At 42.6% G+C, this 16,439-nt stretch overlaps 1 long non-coding RNA gene across 1 annotated transcript in view; it reads right to left on the reverse strand.

The window, feature by feature from the left end:
• The window catches only part of LOC127488767 (uncharacterized), an 81,955-nt gene that overhangs the window by 2,082 nt on the left and 63,434 nt on the right, over nucleotides 1-16,439 (reverse strand). The window contains exons 2-3 of the long non-coding RNA XR_007916611.2: nucleotides 12,203-12,287; nucleotides 12,023-12,124 (exon numbers count right to left, since the gene is read on the reverse strand). This is a non-coding gene — a long non-coding RNA (uncharacterized lncRNA). The remainder of the gene's footprint in view (nucleotides 1-12,022; nucleotides 12,125-12,202; nucleotides 12,288-16,439) is intronic.

Genomic DNA, 16,439 nt, shown 5'->3' on the forward strand with positions numbered 1-16,439 from the left:
CGGCGGCCATTGGAGGGTGAACCAACGGCAAAAGGAAGACCTTTCTCTCTGTCTCTCTCTCTCTCAATGTCCACTCTGCCTGTCAAAAAAATAAAAAAAAAACTGTAAATGTCCATTTCAGACCCCCTAAAGTTGAATGAAAAACAGCTAATACCCTGATTCTTTACCTGATTATAATTGGAAGAAAATGTTTATTACCTCACCTCCCTCTCCAAACACATTCACACACATACACACACACACACACCAACTGAAAAGTGACTGGGGCCATATTGAGATGCAGCCTTAATTTGAAGACACTAAATAATTAACTACAGAACCTGACACATCCTTGACCTTGAGATCGGGGATTTTAACTCCTAGTGACCACATCCCCAGCAAAAATCAGGTTCTGATAGTCTTGCCATGGTTAAATTAGTAGGATGCACAACACCTATGAAAGCAACAGAAAAAAATGTGCTGGGATCTTGGTAGTTATGGCCTAATTCTGCTACTACAGTGTCAGTGCTTTGGAAACAAATATGTACTTTGTCAGTAGTGATAAATTTCTTGGAAGTGACATGTATTTGGAATTGTGATGTCTTATTTTTGCAGATCCATAAAGAGAAAATGAAAACTCACTTGTCACAGGTAGGAAAGGTCAAACAGAGTAAGACCTTGTCTAATAGAAATAAAACAGGAGCTAAGCCACAAAGCCAGTAATTTTGTTTGCGGAAAATGCTAGAGCCACCCAAAGAGGAGCACTGCTACATATTCCTTATCTTAAAAGAACCATGTAGGACAGGGCATGCCACAGAGCAGTTGATATCCCTGCCCCACATTAGACCCCCTCAGTTAGATTCCTGGCTCTGGAAATGGCTCCTTTTTCTTGCAAGCAGACTGCTGGAGGCAGTGTAGTGATGGCTCAAGTGATTGGGTACTTGCCATCCACGTGAGACTTGGATTTCATCCCCGGCTCTCTCCTAGCTTTGGGCTTCAGGTCAGCACTGGCCATTGTGGGTATTTGGGGAGTGAACCAGTGGATGAGAGCACCCTCTCTCTCTTGTTCACACACACACACACACACACACACACACACACACCTGTCCATTTCTCTTTATCTCTTTCTGTTTCTCTGACTCTCAAATTTAAAGAGAGTCCTTTAAAGTCAAGAACAACAAAAGCAAGCCCTACAAAGAAAATATTGTATTGAAATTTCCTTTTTTAAAAAATGAAAATATGACAAATTTCAGCATATTTGTAGTCACTAGAATGTGGAAAAAATGTGGCAGCCAATTAGACTCTGTCCCATGAGTGTGTGGTCTGCCCTATATATAAAACTGCCTACCCTGATGCTTCAGGATGGTTCAGTCTATTCCAGGTAAACCACAAGTCAATGCACTAATTCACATGTGAGATCAGAGTGAGCAGGAACTCCATGGGCTGTACTGTGGCATCGACCACCAGCATATGAACAGAAAAGTGCCGATGATAATAATTCAAAATATTTTGTCTACAGTTCAACTTCCAATGCTATTAGAAGACTTCTGCTTTGGTCAGCTGCCTTTGCACAAGGAATTCCTCCATGGACTATATTGTCCTGGCAACAGGTAAAAACAGGCAACCTGTTAACATAGGCCTACAAGAGTAAGGGTCAGGTTCAACTGTGAAGTTGAGAGGAGCTGGTGCCCAGGACATGTGATCTTTTGTCTTCTCACAGTGATCAGATAATAAAAGAGATACAGTGAATTTTACCCTAACATGAAAACATTGGAAATATGTTTGAGTTTATCTTTTGTCTATTTATCATTTCTTCACAACCATACATTAAAAATACTAGTGAGATTCATATTTGTCCTGACCTATAGATATTTCTAGGAGAATTGAGCAAGATGTGTTGCCACAAAGATATCTAAACTAGTGGCCTGGGTAAGGTACCTTTTACTTGAGTGTTACATTAAAATGCAAAGACCTTAAGAACAAAAAATACTACAAATTGAATTTCTTTTTTTTTTTTATTTTTTGACAGGCAGAGTGGACAGTGAGAGAGAGACAGAAAGGTCTTCCTTTGCCATTGGTTCACCCTCCAATGGCCGCCGCAGTTGGCACGCTACGGCCGGAGCACCATGCTGATCCGATGGCAGGAGCCAGGTACTTCTCCTGGTCTCCCATGGGGTGCAGGGCCCAAGTACTTGGGCCATCCTCCACTGCACTCCCTGGCCACAGCAGAGAGCTGGCCTGGAAGAGGGACAAGCGGGACAGAATCCAGCACCCTGACCGGGATTAGAACCCGGTGTGCTGGCGCCGCAAGTCAGAGGATTAGCCTAGTGAGCCACAGCGCCGGCTACAAATTGAATTTCAAAAGTAGAAATGGCATGTAGTAGAAATACTGATTTTTAAGAACCTGAGTAGATGTATTCTGGCCCAGAATACCAGAAGTATTCATTAGAAAAACAGTGAGCACCAGAAATCCCTATAGCATAACTAGAGAAAGAAACACAGAATGCTAGTTGTTAGAAGTGTTCTTGAAAAATCCTCCCCACCTGCCTATCTTGCACAGAGGGTAAAATCTGGAAACCACTAGCGAGTCTTCTGCAACCCTGTGAAATATCCTGCAAGTGATGATCCTGAAATCCAAAGAGGCTCACTTCTCCTTAACCTTTCACTAAGTCTTCTTCTTTAACACATCTGTTTGTGGTAGCATTGGCCACCTGGTATTCAGAACTAAAGCCTCTTTGTGTGTGCACCTTGCAATGTTTGTCAAGAACAGCTTCAAAGCTGAAATTCCCCATGTACCCCTCAAGGATGTGTCAATCTTTCAGTGAGGCCGTAAGGTGTCCAGGAAGCCAAAGACAAACCAGGGTATGTTTTCTTTCTTTTCTAACATTTTATTGAAATACTGTATACATACCAAGAAATGCACATAAGTGTATAAATAAATGAGTTTTACATCCTCTGTTCACACTCATAACCAACATCCAAATTAAGAACAACATATTCTGGTAACCCAAGAGTCCTCACTCTCCCTGCCTCTCCATTTCTTTAACATAGAAAAGAAAAATATTTTGTCATTTAACTAGTATGATCCATACTGAATGATACAACATACACACACACTCTTTATATTGTGTCTATACTAGCTACAACAAATAAAAGAAAACATGTAGTGATTTGTCTTTTGGGGTCTGGCTTATTTCACTTAATATAATGATCTCCAGTTGCTTCCATTTTGTTGTGAATGTCAGGATTTCATTCTTGTCATAGCTGAGTAACAGTCCATCATCAAGATACACTTTTTTTAAAGAATCACAATTACTAGGAGTTCACCCATGTGAGAAGAAACATGAGATGGGCTATGAAGACATGAGGTATCATAATCAATACTATTGGGTCTTAAGGTAGCTGAAGGTGGACCAGGGTAGCCACCATGGCCCACACCCTGGAGCAATGGAAATTTTCTGTGGAAAAAGCATAGAATTTAGAGGAGAAAAAGTGTCACAATTTTCTTCATCTACTTCTTGAAAATATTTTATTAGATTTATATCTGAGTATTTCACTTTTTTCTGGGGTGCTAATGTAAATGTTAATGTATTTTTAATTTAAAATTCCACTTGCTCATTTCAATTTCATTGGTTTCCGGAGAAGCTTTTATTATTTCTTTTCTTCTGCTCACTTTGTATTTAATTTTCTCTTCTTCTAATATCCCAAGGTGGAAATTCAGATGATGGATTTTAGATTTTTCTTCATTTCTAATATATGCATTCAATACCATAAATTTCCACCTAAGTGCTGCTTTTGCTGAACACCACAAAGTCTGACAAGCTGTATTTTCCCTCACATTTACTTAAAAATACTTTTAAAATTTCCCTTGGAATTTACTCTTTGATCCATGTCTTATTTATAGGTGTGTGGTTTACTTTCTAACAATTTTGAGACTTTCTACCTGTTTTCCTACCATGATTTATATTTTAGTTTCATTATGATCTGAGAGCAGACATTGTGTTTGTTTAATTGTATTTTGTCCTTTTAAACTGTAGGTGTATTTTATGGTCCAGGATATTGTCTGTCTTGATGAATGTCCCATAGAAGCTTAAGAATTGTATTTGACTGCTGGATGACATAGTCTATACATATTGGTTATATCCAGTTGATTGAAGGTGCTGTTGGTATCAATGATTTCTTTACTGACTTTCTGACAGCTAGATCTGTCCACTTCTGACAGACAGCTTTCAAAGCATCCAGCTATAACAGTGGATATTCACCCATTTCTCCTTACAGGTCTGTTTTGGCTCCAGATGTTCTAACACAATGTGCCATACACATTAAGGACTGCTAAGGCTTCCTAGAGAATTGACCCCTTTATCACTATGGCAATTTCCTCTTTCTCATGAGAACTTTTCTTGTTTTGAAGTCTGCTATGCCTGAAAATAACATGGCTAATTAAACTTTCTTTCAATCAGTGATCATAGCATGAATGTTTTTATTCATCCCTTGACCTTTTTTTTTTTTTTTGAAAAGACTTATTTATTTATTTGAAAGGCAGAGTTACAGAGAGGCAGAGGCAGAGGGAGAGAGAGAAAGAGTCTTCCATCCATTGGTTCACTCACCAGATGGCTACAATGGCCAGAGCTGTGCCAATCTGAAGTCAGGAGCCAGGAGCTTCTTCCAGGTCCCCATGTGGGTGCAGGGGCCCAAGGATTTGGGCCACCTTCCACTGCTTTCCCAGGCCACAGCAGAGTTGGATCAGAAAAGGAGCAGCTGGGACTCAAACCGGCATCCATATGGGATGCCGGTACTGCAGGTGGTGGCTTTACCCACTGTGCCACAGTGCTGGTCCCCATCCCTTGATTTTTTATCTATATGCACCTTTGTATTTAAAAAGAGCTTTTTGCAGATAACATATAGTAGGATATTGTTTTTCAATTCACTGTAGCACTCTTTCAATTGATATGTTTAAATGATTGATGATTAAAATGATTCTTGGTATTGGTGGATTAATACTACAGTATTTGTGTCCATGTTATATTTGATATCCATTTTCAATGTTCACAACTTTTCTATTCCTTTTCTTCCTTTTATTATTTCAATTCAGCACTTTATATAATTCTATTTTCTTTCCTTAGCGTGTCAGCTATACATATTTTTAGTGGTTGACCTACAGTTTGCAATACACCTTTACAACTTATCCAGTTCCACTAACAAACAAAAATGCATAGCTTCATAGGTAGTAAAAGAATCTTATAGAATCTTATAACAGCAAAATATTCTTAATTTCTCCCTCCTATTCCTTATACCATTACTGCTATTCAGTTTGCTTATAAACAAGCATACACATAGATAGATATATAGATATGTATAACTGATACATTGTTGCCTATAAGCACCATAAGTGTATCTATATATAAACATATATATGTGTGTGTGTGTGTATATATATGTATATATATATATATATATATCCTCAATACAGGATTTTATGTAAGAACAGGTAGATACTTCAAAAATTTATTGGAAAATGGTATTAAAGGATAATTTTATTTGGGTGTGAACAATCTTCACATCCATGAATAACTTTTCTTATATATGCACTTCCATGAATTTTTGAAAACCCCTTTTATTTTAATTGAAGATTTTGTAGTTACTATTATTTCCAACGAATTGCTATCTGCCACATCATTTAAGAATAAATATATTTTGGCTTGTTTTCTTTATTCTCTCATGCTTTTCCTTTCCTTATGCACACTTAAATTTTTGCTCTGTATTTTTCCTCTTCTCTGAAGAATGCCTTTAAACATATCTTGCAAAGCAGGTCTATTGGCAGCAAATTCCTCAAATATCCGTCTGTATGAGAAACTCTATTTCTCTCTCACTTTTGAAGGATAATATTGCAGGTACAGAATTCTAACCCTGTGCATTCTCCCTCTCTCCTTTGTTTCCTGCCACACTTTAATATTTTACTCCATAATCTTTTTGTGCATGTGGTTTCTGAGAAGTCACATGTGATTTCTGATAAGTCACATGTGATTTTTACCTTGACTCCTCTGTAGGTAAGTTCTTTCAAGATGCTCTTCTTATTTTTAGAATGTTCTGGTTTGATTAGCATATGTCTAGATGTCACTTGTTTGTTTTTGGGATTTACAGTGCCTGATGCTCTGAGATTCCTGGGTTTGTGGTTTGGTGCCTGGTGGTTATTAAGGGAAATTCTTAGTCATTGTTTCTTCAAACAAGTCTTCTGTTCCTTTTCTTCTTCTCATCCTCACACTCTCACCATGAATATGTGATGCTTCTTGCAGTTGCCTCATAGTTACCAGAGATTTTGTTTCTTCAGTCTTTCTTTTTTCCCCTTTGCTTTTCGGTTTTGGAAATTTCTAATGAGAACTCCTCAAGCTCCAAGAGTTTTTCCTCAGCCATATCCAGTTTACAAGTAAGTTGATAACACATGTTCTTCACTGCTGCTACAGTGGTTTTGATCTCTAAATAGCACTCTGGCCTCAGAATCAGCCCTTAAGGCATTTCTTTTCCATTTTTGATTACAATTTCTGTCTCCCTGCTTGCATTACCTACCTATTCTTGTATGTTATCTACTTTTTCCATTAGAGCCCCTGGCATACTGGTCATAGTCACTTTAGATGTGCAGTCTTGGGATGAGCATTGGCCTGCAGGTTAGGATGCCAGTTAAGACACCCATGTCCCATATCAGAGCACCTGGATTTAATTCCTGACTCTAGCTTCCTGCCAGTGCAGACTCTGTGAGGCAGTGTTAATGCACAGTGACTGGGTTCTTGCCATGCAACTGACAAGATCTGGATGGTGTTCCATGTTCCCAATTTCAGCATGGCCAAGCCCATGGCATTGAAATGTTTGAGGAGTTGGAGAGTTAACCAGCAAATGGGAGTTTTCTCTCTCTGTCTCTGTGTGTGTGTGTGTGTGTCTCAGTGCATTTTTAGTAAATACATTAAAATTGAAAGAAAATTCTTGGTATCATCTTTATATATCTGCCACATTTGAGTTCAGTATTGGTGCTTGCTCTGCTTCTTCATACTGTATTTTAAAAAAATGTGTTAGGTTTTGGCCTGTCAGTATGCCTTGTAAGTTTTCATTGAGAGTTGGACACGATGAAGTGGGTAAAAGGCATTGTGGCAAAAAGAGGCCCATGATTAGGGCTGTCTTCTACACAGCCAGTGCTCCTGTCTATAAGCATCACAAAAGCTTACCAGGAGTTTTGGGATTGAGATTTTTGTTTTCACTCCCTCAGATTATACAAAATGCAAAGGGTACAGCCATTGACTATGTCCTTCTCCCAAGTGCAAGTCTAGATGAGGCTGTAGTTGAGTATTTCTCTTCTCCCAGCTCAGTTGACTCTATTAAAACCCCAGTAGATTAGTTTCTGGTAGCAGTTCCTCTTGAGTGCAGGCCTAGTTTAGAAGGATAGAATGCCTATTTCTCAATGGTTCCTTTACCCCTGGCCCTGCCAGAAGCGCACGGGAGTATTTCTGTGTTGTTGAGTTCCTGGTTCCAGTTCCTGGAGGTAAAACTTACAAAAGGATGGGGACCGCTCAATAACTGAGCTCCTCCTGAGATTTTATCTCACAGGCTGGTGCACACGGAGCCTCCAGCAATTCATCAATTAAAGTTCCTGTAGCAGTTCCTCAAGGTTGCTGCTGGGGACTTCTGGCTCCAGTATCACCATTATCTGCATCTGCCTGTGGGTTTCCCAATGTCCAGGGCAGAGATTTATCCTGTGATCTCACCTCACTAATGAATCTAAGAGGAGCTGTTTATTTTTTGGTTTGTTCAGCTTTTTGCCTGTTAGGGCACAATGGCAATTTCTACGCTCCTTAAACACTGGCCCAGACATGGGCCATAAATAACTGTGATTTTTCTATCCAGAGCTCTCTTTGTTGAAGAGTCCAGGGCTGACATCAGTTTTGTGTTCCCTGGCAATCCCTCCTTGAGATTTCTTGGCCTCTCACAAACATCTTGCACCTGGACGGTACACAGAACCTGAGCTCTGCCAGGCAGATAATAAGGCAGAGCAAACAGTACCTGTAAATAGCACACTTGTCCCAGCCTGGACCCTCCTCCGCCCCAGCCTGTTTGCACTGTCTGACTTATTTGCATGCCTTACTATCTTACTATTGTCATTTTATTTAGGTATGTGAACAAATACCAGCTTCTTAAAGGGGGCAGCTTGGTTGAAATAGGAGTACAGAGTTCTGTCTTGGTCCATTTTCTTCACTTTGATAATATAATGTGCATAATATATGTGTCCCTGACTTCTGAGAGCTTGGTTTCTGACTTCATGCTGGGGAAAATGTGATGTGCATTTCATACAAACAGTTCTTTTGGGCTTTGTTCTATTCACCAGCTAGAAATAGGAAATACCATGCTCTCTGGCAAATGTGGACAGTTGGTAGTACAGTGGCACTGGGCACAGCCCCATCAGCCTGGCCATCATAGGAGAAATCATGTGCATTTTATGTATCTGTTTATTCTGTGTTCCTCACTGAAATATAAGTCCCATGAGGACAGGGACTTTAGCCTGTGAACCACTTGACCCCCAGGCCTAGCAGACTGCCTGAACCAGCCTGCGAGGGCTCTTTCTAGTTCTTCTATAGTTCTAATAGTTTTCCATGTGCTCTCTACCCGAGCTCTTCCAGGCCTCTCAGCAAACACCTGTCAAATAAGTGAGTGAATCCATGAATGAATATATCCGTGAATAGGTGGATAAATTAAAATAAAATACTGCAAATTGTATTTGCATGAATATTTTTAAGCTTCAGAAAAAGACTAAAGTACTACTTGGCATGTCACACAGCTGTGTTGGCATTTCTTTCTTCCCAATGATTTATTTAACGGATCATCAGTTTCCAAATGGAGTAATCAGATAATGACTACATGTAAAGGCATTGATTCACTCATGAAGAAGCCTGCACTTTCAAAAGAGTGTGCACAGGACAGGAAAAGGGGGAGGTGGGAGGAGGAATTATTATGATGCAAAAGAGTTCACCAAACTTTTCCAGAGATCACCTTAAAAATTCTGCCTGACTGGTTTCTGTTTTAGATTTTATTGATAGATCTCCAATATCCATATTTAAGGTACTTTTCTCCCATAAGAAGAAAAAAAAACTATGCTATTTTCTAAGATTACTTTTAATTGTGTAACAGACTGTAGCACTCAAATGCTACCATTTGTGACGGCTTTAAGAGAAGACTTCACAAGGGTCTGGAGACAGCAGATTGAGGAATCATCAGTTACTTCTGGTTGACAAAAAAAATACTGTGCAAGTCTAAAAGGGGCTTAAGGTTAATTGATATTTGGCAAAATGAAGACTACTTAATATATTTTTCTTGCCACAAATCTAGTACATTGGATTGACTTTTTGATCCACATATCAGTACAAGTCTGCCTATCACCTCATCTGCTCACACATCTCAGTTTAAATGTCCAATCCTAAAGCAGAAACTAAGATGAATGAGGAAGCCAGAGGGTCACAGGACTTAGAATTTATTTTTAGTATAAAGTACTTAAAATACAAGATATATAAAACAGAAAACCTGAGGTAAAGGGGCGGAAATACCCACATGAACACAAAAGTTACCATGGGCAAACATTGGAAAGTACTAATTTATTTTTTAATTATTTATTTATTTATTGGAAAGGTAGAATTACGGAGAGAGGGAGGGAGAGGGAGAGACATAAAGAGAGTGAGAGTGAGAGAGAGAATCTTCCATCTGCTGGTTCACTCCTCCAATATGCTGTAACAGCCAGGGCTGAGCCAGGCTGAAGCCAGGAGCCTGAAACTCCATCTGGGTCCCCCCCATGGGTGTCATGGGCCCAAGGACTTGGACCATCTTCCACTGCTTTCCAGGTGTATTATCAGGGAGCTGGATTGGAAGTGGAGCAGCCACAGTGCGAACTGTAATGCTAGCATATGCAATGCCAGCATCACAGGTGGCAGCTTCACACACTGCACCACAATGTTGGCCCTGAAAGTACTAATTTCTATAATGTATTTATGCTTATTGCTAAGCAAACATATTTTAGCTTTTCTTATATGTATACTTCTGCATCTTATTTATTAAATCAACTTATGGAAGGATTATCAAACCTAAACAGTTAGTGGTTTAAACAACACATGGGAAGCAGGCTGTGTTAAGTGGTAATTTAATTGATCCTTGTTGCTGAGAATGTAGAATTTGTCTTTCCTTTGCACTCTTGTTAATGTTTCATTGCACATTTTGGAGACAGTTTGTTGCTGAATTAAGTATAATATTCTAACTCTACAATCCATCCAATAGAATAATGGATCAAAGATTCAGGGCAATTTTTAAAATTTACATTTCTTAATTTCTGTCCCATGCATTTTGACCTTCTATACTAGAAATGCAAATCAGGCCTGAATCCATCATGGCAAGGAGGTCGCCACCTGCCCTTGACCTCACGCCTGTCCACAGCAGATGAGACTGCGTCAACCCAAGGAAACCTTCTTCTTTTGTCCTAGGACATTTTTCTTTGTGAAACAAAAACTGCGTTACACTTCTCTGCAATGTATGTGGGGTCAGAACCAGAGGAGGTGCCGAGGTTGGCTGGGATCATGTCATATTCAAACCACAAATGTGAGGGTGAGGACACAGAAATACAGCAATTGTGAACCTTGCAGCCCCAGCCAGGTTGCCTGGAGAGAGGAGGCCACATGGTCCCAGGAACAGGGAGGGCTTGAGCTAACTCAGGCAAGCCCAGAGTGGGTACACACCCTACAAGAACTGGCTGCAGTTCACCCTCTCACAGTCAACTGCTTCCTGAAGCTGAGTGCATTTCTGCTCCTTATAACCCAAGATCCCTGACAAAGCATTGGTATAGTGCCAAAAGCGACAGTTTTTTATGCCTAACTGGTTCCAAATTCTCAAGAGCCTCCAGAGAAGCCACGGGTATTGGATACATGATTACTGCTTAAGGATGACATCAGTTTAAGAGCCATTTATTCATATGTGTTCTATTAAAACACACATATGCATGTATGCATGCATATATACATATATGGAGACATATACACATATGCATGCATCATGAGCATCACTTTCTGATGGAAGGACCCAAGCAAGATCTGAAGACCGATGTTATGACCTGTAGGCAACACTCAGAGTATTCCTTTAATGTCCATAGTGAGAAGCATAGGAAAAAAAAAAAGAAAATATGCAACTGAACCTTGAAAAGTAGTGTGAAAGACAGTGGAAGACACTTAACCACAGATTTGTAACCCATCCTGGAGAGACTGACAATTAACTTCCTGAGAAATGGTCAGGCAGGTGGATGTCCTGACATTAACTAACAAAGCATTATAACACACCCTTATCAGGTTAGCCATGGTATTTCTGCATGAGACCTGGCAGATGGGTGGCTGTGGGGAGAGGGGACACACCTGTTGTCGTTGCACCATGTCAGGTTGGTGCTTGGCCTGCCTACAGCCCCTCTGTCAGCCAATCACAGGGCTGGGTCATGTTCTCCCCATGCTTCTGTCCAATCCACATGGCTTTCGATTTCCACCAAACCAGAGACCAGCAAGTGCTCCTGTACATACAGCGCTAACTTAGCCTAAGCCAGACACATTGCATAGGGCTTGTTTTTCTGTACTATAGGATTGAAACATATTCTTCAGGCAGCTTGCAGTTATCCCTTCAACTCACACTCTCCCAAATTTCCTAGCCAGATTTGGGGCCCGGGACAGAACAATCACTCAGATGAAGGGCTCAAGGACTAAGATGGATGGAACAGAAGTGGCTTGAACCACACAAACCTTAGGCCAGGCTCTGGATGGAAGGGACAGAAGCTAAGTGCAGGGGGGAAAGACAAGAACCTTCCAAATGACTTTGCCTTGTTCAGGGGCCCCTCTCTGTCCCCACCTCTGCCAGCTCCTGGTCAGATCCTTCCTCTGTCACGTCTCAGAATCTGCTGAACTGTCTTCAGAGTATCATGGCTGAGACGCACCCATTCATCTGCCTCTGAATTCAAGGGAAGATTCACATTACTGATTTTTCTTACCATGAAACTTTTATTTTCAGGAACAAGTAAATTGATGTTCATCTTCAATTCCCCACATAATCTCATTCTGTGTTGATGTGTTCTGTAAGTTACACAGCTCCACTGTGGGCCAGAAGAGATGTAGTTACTGAAATGTAATATAAAAACCAGGAAAGAAAAACTAGTGCCACGCTCTCTCACTTCATTTCCAAAGGGTCACCCTGGAATTTATCCTCCTCAGTCGCTTCTCGGCTTTATCTCACCTGGGGGCAAATCGTCAAAGGTGCTGTTCGGAGATACCAGAATTAATTTTCTATCAATAATAACATTCCACTTTATTATATTTATGTATTAATTCATTCAATTGTTGAACAAACATTTATTGAGTGACCTTTATGTACTAGGCACTGAGCCCAGTTGCTTAAGGGAAAAGATACAGAGTTAGTAAGATACAGATGCTGTCTCCTATTGGGAGAAGGAAAACACTCAGAGGCAGTGAGCCTGGGCTGCGGGTGGAACCCGGAGCACCAGGATGGGCAGGCTCATTCTCTTCCAAGGGGAGCACAGGAAGCTCGGTAGAGATGGAGTGTCAGGTTTGGGGTTTGCAGAGGGAACAAGGACCCATGGAAAGCCCATGTTTCCACCAAAGCGAGGGAGATGGGGCTTCTCCATTCTATCAATGCCACAAAGCTCAGTGCCAGAGCCTGGGTGAGGGTGGGGAGCAGCAAGGTAACTGGGGGAGAAAAGCCACACCTGTGGAAGTGAAACACCAGGGGCTCATCGCGGGGAACCACGAGCTTCATGGCAAGTTCTTAACTTGCCCCATGCAGATCTAAAGGAAGCCACAGGGCTGGCAGTGCTGAGTGTTCCTGGGCCAGTGTTCCCTGCCAGTGGCAGAAGTTAAATGGCAGATCTGGCAAGTTATAGGAGGGGGCTCTGGGTTCCTGATCTGAAGGCGATAATAAGGATTGGGAGATAAGAGTCTGTCATGCCGCTTTTGAACTAGGAGCCTGGACAAATGAATTATCCCTCTCATCTTCTATTTCCTTGTTTGAATCTTCATCATGAATTTGGCTGCCTTGATTAGGTAAACATCGCAGTGACCTCTCTTGTGCGCTACCCTTGAGGAGATAAAGTAACCTGTGATTCTTGCTGAGTCTCCCACCCCTTTCCCAGGCACCACGCCTTCACCAGTATCGACCCTGAGCTTTGCAGCTGCAAAAGCTGAATCTCGGTGTCTGAAGAATTAGACCTGGTGTCTGGCTCAGTGAGTGTCCACCCTCTGCCCAGCTGTCGGTGTGTGTTTTTAAGCAATGCAGGCCGTTTGGGGGATGTTGGAGTAGTGAGAAGCTGAGCGGAGAACCACCAAGTTGTTCTCTCACAGTCGGGTTCCCAGAATGGGTTCCAGTGGGTCCAAACTCCCCACGGCCCTGCCTGTGCCAGTCCTGGCTGCCCACAGCCATTGGCTGGCAGCTTCCTTCTATCTCCAAAGCCCACAGTGCAGCCGTCCGATCTCTCCTAAGACCATGGCATCGCCTTGTCTGTCCTTGTAGTCAAAAGTGCTGCTGCTTTCCTCTAAGGACACTTGCAGTGACAGTCAGAACCCACCCACATAATCCAGGGCATTCTTCTGTCTCAAAACTCAACTTCATCAGCATCCTCAAAGGGCAGGGATTAGGACCTGGGCATCTTTGGGGGCCATCATTCAACTCGTCACTGTGTGTTTACTGAGTAAAACCAGGGAAGCCCCAGAGCACAGCCAGGACTAGGCTGAGTGGGTCAGACACTCAGAGCCCACAATTTCAGGAGACTCTCCCTCGGCAAGATGTGCAGGCTCAGGATCTCCCAAGATGGAGCACCTGTTTAAAGTTCCTGCGCTCAGTGTCTAGCTCACCTCTACCTTAGTTGGAGAGCCTCTGTCTTGGAGTGGATCAGTGCCCCCACCTGGCAAAGCAGTGGTAAAGCAAAGATGGCAGGCAGCCAGAGAGCAGGCTGGAGACCATCCCATGGAGGTTCTGCTGAGTCCAGCTGCTTTTGCATGAGTTTGCATGCCTGTGTGTGTGTGTGTGTGTGTGTGTGTGTGTTGGGAGGCAGTGGGTTGGAACAGAGCAGCAGACAGGGAGGACAGCTTACTGAATGGCTTCCCACAAGTTCAGGTGTCACACCCCACCCTGGTGAGACCCCTGAGAACAGCAGGTTTTTCTCAGATACAGTCAGGCTAGTGGAGGCCTTGCCTTTCTCTGGGAATGTGACTGTGGGCCACAGTGAACCACCAAGGACCAGAGGAGCAGCCCTCTAGAAGGTACATGTGCTTGGGAATGCAGGATGGGAAATGCAAGGGCTGGCAGCCCTGGGACTTCCTGGGGAACAGGAAGTGCAGGTGCTATGCACCCTTCACCTGCATCCACAGCACGGTCCCAGGGCCCATTTGGACCATGATGCTTCTTTCCTCCCACCTGGCATCAGCAGCACCGGACAGCTGCTTGTGTGGCTTTCTTCTGAGCTTCCTGCTGGTGGTGGGAAACCCAGTGAGCACAGCATCCTCTTCAACAGGCCTGCCTGTCTCCTCCTTGGGGAAGACACACCCCGTGTCTTCCTCCACCCTCCTTGTCCTCTCCCTCACACACTCCCAGCCAAGAGGACAGTGACTCACGCTAATTATACAGTAGCAGGGGAAAAAAGAAAACCACAGTTTTTTTTTTTTTTCCAACAGCAGCTGGGACTTTCTATTTATTTGCCCACTATTTATAACTCCCTTAGACAAGGAGCCCTTATCTCCTCCTCCCACTCCACTCCCCCAAATGAAATTTCTCTAGGGCGGATCCAGTTTTATCTAAATTGGCCGGACAGAAGAGCACAGCCTATATAATCCATATGGAGCCAGATAAGGCTTTCTCCTTGCACTTGATATAAAAATAACCAACAAGCAAAATGAGCATGGATAGGGAAAATTAATTTACTTCTCCACCTAATTAGTAGATGCAAGATAAATGTATCTGCTTAGTGCCCCAATTATAATAATACTTAGCAGTTATGTGAATCTCTTCATCATCAAAAATACCATCCTCTACTGACACTAAATAATTAATCTCCAGGCCTTGTGTGAGTATCTTATCTGAGCAGGGGAAGAACTGTGAGGTTGGAGGGGAGCAGGAGATGCGGGTATCATTGGGCAAAAGCTGCTCCACAAGCTCCGGGTCCCTGGCCTCAGGTCCTGGGTGCTCAGGAATGATCTGTCTGGACTGCTGGCCCAGTGACAGGGGGAAGTTGAGTTCTTGGTCTCAGAGCTGTGAACATCTGACCATGTTGCCAACCTGCTCCTTCAGCACTGAATGGGACCTGTGCTGGTACAGAGGGGGTGGAGTCCGGGAACCACACTGGAGGAGGGCTAAAAGCAGATGAATGAGCTCCTGTGGGCACCTGAAGGCTGTTCATGAACTGGCTGCCCTGCTCCTGACTCGGGGTTCAGTGGCTCAGCCCTGCCGGTTCTGTTTGTGCTGCAGTGGGATCCAGCTCCTGGCATCACTCACATCAGCTCAGAAGTCCTGATAAGGACTGTGACTCCCACACTCATTGGATAGCAGAAACTTCTTTGCCTCCAAACTCTGTGGGCTTCTACTTCCTGCTCCTTTAGATTGAATGCTTGAAACAGGCAAGATTTCAGCTTCAGGCCGAGTGAAACCTGATGCTCCACCCTCCTGAGGGCTGGGTTGCTGTCTGCTTGCTATCCTAGAAGGACCTCTTCTCCTGCTCACTCCTTCCAGCACCTTCCTCAGCCTGCTCTTCTCTAGCTAGGAACTCTCGGCTAAAGTGGAGTCTGACCCAGGCCAGGCCCTGGCTACGGACAAAGGAGAAGGTCAAGGTGCCCTGCCCAGCTGCCTTCCACACTTCACACAGTCCTGCAGCTCCTGAGGTCCTGTCACTCTCAGACATCAGAACCATATTAGCATAGGAAGGAGGAGGAGGAGAGGGGGGGAAGAGGAAGAACAACTCACTAACTCAATGCAACATCCTTTAATAGATATTCAACAGTTTGTCTAAAGAATTAAAATGTTGAAATCAATTGCTAAGGGCTTAATTTTTCTGACTTTTAGAAAAAGAGAAACACGCAGTCCAGCAATAGAGTATCCACAACTGTGAGCTATTGCTTATCTTTGCAGCCAAGGGTAGGAGGAGGGGAGATCATACAAAATAATTACTGCTTAATTTGCAGCTTTATTGTGTTTTATTTTTATTTTTCTCTACTTTTATAAACATAATAGGTACAGTTTAAATTTAAAAATTGTTGAAGCTCAAAGCTACTGGAATGGGATAAGAATCATAACTTCTAATTATATAGCTTTGAGGCAATATAATTATGCAACTTTTTAAAAAAAATAAAGCAATGGATCTCTTTCTCTTTTATCATTTTCTTAATATTGGACTTTATACTTCAACA

Source organism: Oryctolagus cuniculus, chromosome 15, assembly GCF_964237555.1.
Source record: "Oryctolagus cuniculus chromosome 15, mOryCun1.1, whole genome shotgun sequence".
Lineage (NCBI taxonomy): Eukaryota > Metazoa > Chordata > Mammalia > Lagomorpha > Leporidae > Oryctolagus > Oryctolagus cuniculus.